Source organism: Lycium barbarum, chromosome 11, assembly GCF_019175385.1.
Source record: "Lycium barbarum isolate Lr01 chromosome 11, ASM1917538v2, whole genome shotgun sequence".
NCBI lineage: Eukaryota > Viridiplantae > Streptophyta > Magnoliopsida > Solanales > Solanaceae > Lycium > Lycium barbarum.
This window is the reverse complement of record NC_083347.1, coordinates 106,008,816-106,012,065: the sequence shown is the minus strand read 5'-3', so window position 1 is coordinate 106,012,065 and position 3,250 is coordinate 106,008,816. Positions and strand designations below refer to the sequence as shown.

The following is a 3,250-nucleotide window of genomic DNA, read 5'->3' as shown; positions in this document are numbered from 1 at the left end:
ATCAGCAATAATGGGTGTTTCAGACTGCAGCTCATCCTCTTCATCTATCGGCTCAAGATCAATCACCTTCTCAGCAGCCCCCTGGAGTGTTTTACCACTCCTAGTAGTGATGGAAAACACACGGTCTACACCGCCTCCACCATTCTTTGGATTTGAAATAGTGTCACTCGGAAGTCCTCCCTTTTTAGGAGGGTGCTGCTCTCTGGAAATATCCCTCATCTGCGACTGAAGCTTCTGAATAGCTGCTGTATGGGAACCCACTGTTTCTGTCAGCCCAGATAAAGTCCTTTCAGACTTAGATTGATTTGCTAAAATCTTCTCAAGCATTGCTTCAACCTTCGAACTACCTTGCTCTGTTGACTGCCCTTTCGGTGGTAAATAAGGATTGGAACTCTTGTTCCCAAAATTATTGTTGTTGTTGTAGCTCCCTTGGTTCGCACCACCATAATTATTGTTGTAGTTCCCAGAGTTGTTGTAAGCACCTTGACCCTGCTGAGGTCTCCATTGATTCTTATTCTGATAGCCACCTTGGTAATTCTGTCTTTTGTAACCCCGATGAGAGTTATTAACAAAATTAGCATCTTCAACCTGCATAGGTGGCCCCTCATGGAACGGACCATCTTGAGCATGGTACATCCCTTTTGGCAAAACTGCATCCTCCTCACAAACATTTACCTTTTTGATTTGATATTTATCAAACTTCTTCGTCCACAAGGAAATATTTGTTGCAAGTTCTGCCAATGTTTGTTGGGTGTCTTGATTCTCCTTCACTATATTCTGGATCATAGCACTACCATATGGGACCACATCAGCATTGTTTGAGTGCCAAGATTAATTATGAGTCGTTAGCTTGTTAAGTATGGTGGTCACTCGTCGATAAATTTTGTTCATGAAACATCCATCAGCTGCATTATTAGCAACTGACTGCGTCACTCGATCTAGCCCTCGGTAGAACTTCTCCATTAATATCTGTTCAGGAAAACCATGATTCGGGCTCTTCTGCAAATATTCCTTGAATCTCTCCCAGGCTTCATATAGTTGTTCCCCCGGTCGCTGCTTAAACTCATCAATCTTGTCACGAATTTCAGCCTTCTTGCTAGGGGGGTACCACTTTGTGAGAAAAGCAGTCACCATCTCTGCCCATGAAGTAATCGAATTTCTGGGCAGCTTCTCGAACCATGTTCTTGCCTCTCCAGCTAAGGAATATTTGAATAACCTCAACCGAATAGCATCTTGTGGAACATTGTTCTGGATGTGATTAGCACACACATCCACAAAATTCTGCAAATGACGTTAAGGGTCATTCTCGGTAGTGTTCCGAAAGTATCCCTCAAGTTTCAACAGCTGGTATAGAGAGGAGTCAATTTTCACAGTAGCAGCTCCAACTCGAGGCCGAACAATAGCAGATGCATAGTCCTCCTCTGGAACAAGATCAACGAAAATATTCTCATCATCAGATTCATTCGCCTGATTGTTCAACCGATTCCCCTGGTTACCAGCACGTTGGTTTTGTGGATTTTGATTCATGTTCACTTGGTTTACACAGAGTAGCAAACAAGGTATGATGGAATAAGCAAAAGACTTTAATCAAAGCAAACACTATTTATTAATTTCAAAACCGTATTCCCCGGCAACGACGCCAAAATTTGATATGCTCAAATTACACCTATTAATGGTATAACGCGGACGTTGTCAAATATAGTAACCCAACAAGGTTGGGGTCGAATCCCATAGGGAATATGGTGTGAAAAGGTTACTAAAGTCGTAGGATGCTAAGTTCTAGGTCTAATGTCTTAATCCGACGATTTTGGTGAAAGTTGGTGTATCTATAACTAATTGCTATCTACTTTGCTTTGGCGGAAATTTATGGTAAAAGAAACTAAGGTTGTGTTCCCGCTAGATAGGATGTATGATCATGGGTATTGATCTTGATATACTTATAATGGGTCATTATCTGAATGCACTTAATCTCTATGTGAATCTCTACTATTTCCCAATAAATAAAGATTATGTCTTTCTATGATTTTCCCAAATATAAGAAAGTAACCATGAAGAACGATTAATCATGCCAAGTAAATTCTTCTTATTCCTAAGTGAATTTATTAAACAAAGTTTAAAGCTTTGAGTCCTTGTTAGTTATTCTTACCAACCCTAATTATTTTCCCAAATAAATCAAGGTTTATAGCTGTAATCAATGTTTGCAACCATTAATTATGAATGAAGAATAACTAAACCCTAATAATCCATTATGTGTATATCAATCACAAAACACCCATTATTGGGTTCACAACCCTAGCAAGGAAAATTAGCTACTCAGAAGAAGAAGAAGAACAATAAGAAATAATGGGAATCATAATGCTTACAATTGATTACTTGGATTTGAGAAATTACTTGCAATTGTTTGTAATCACCCAAAAGAATTCAAAACTATAAGTAAATAATGCTAAGGAAAGTAAAAACTGAGTTCTGTCGTAATAATGAACAAGAAACCTAAAATCTAGTATTTATAAGAGTCCAAGCCGAGCGAAATAGGATTGGCAAAATTGCCCTCGACGGAACAATGTACGGACCGTACATTTTATACGGTCCGTAGAATCAGTGAAGTCTTCCGTAAAATCTCTCCAGTTGTCAGATTGCAAGATCCACTTTTACGGACCGTAAATATTATACGGTCCGTATAATTTGCCGTAAATCCTCTTCTCTTTTAAGACTCTTCTGTAATCAACATACGGTGAGTTTTACGGACCGTAAATATTATCAGTTCGTACTTCCTCCCGGACTTCCACTTCAAGTTTGAAACCTTTCTGTCAAGCTTCTACGCTGGATTTTATGGACCGTGAATTTTATACGGTACGTATGTTCCTCCGTAAGATCAGGCTGCAGTTAGTTTTCTCTTCTTTGCACAACGTTTTACTCCATTTACATGACTTTCTCCCGAAATACGTTAAACATCTGCAACATGTCACAAACACATCAAAAAGACCAAAACTTGCTTAAAAACAAGTAAAACTCATAGCCAAAGAGTATCGAATAAGCCATAATTTCACGGCACATCACAAGCTTACTACTTGGGTCGGGTTCACATGTTTGTTTAACCAATGTAGCTCGCAGGCAATCATTTTCAGCTTGAAGCCGGCTGATTTCAATGGTTGCTTGCTCATGTGCGTCAATTAGGTCAGATATAATGGAGCTGCTCCCCACACCTTCCCTTTTGTGTATGCATTCGCATTTTTCCAAGGTCCCTACAATG

At 39.4% G+C, this 3,250-nt stretch overlaps 1 non-coding gene across 1 annotated transcript; it reads left to right on the top strand.

Annotated features, from left to right (window-relative positions):
* The first annotated feature begins 979 nt into the window (after positions 1-979).
* Positions 980-1,085, top strand: LOC132620611 (small nucleolar RNA R71). The gene has a single exon (XR_009575051.1). It is a non-coding gene; the product is annotated as a small nucleolar RNA R71 (small nucleolar RNA).
* The last annotated feature ends 2,165 nt before the right edge of the window (positions 1,086-3,250 follow it).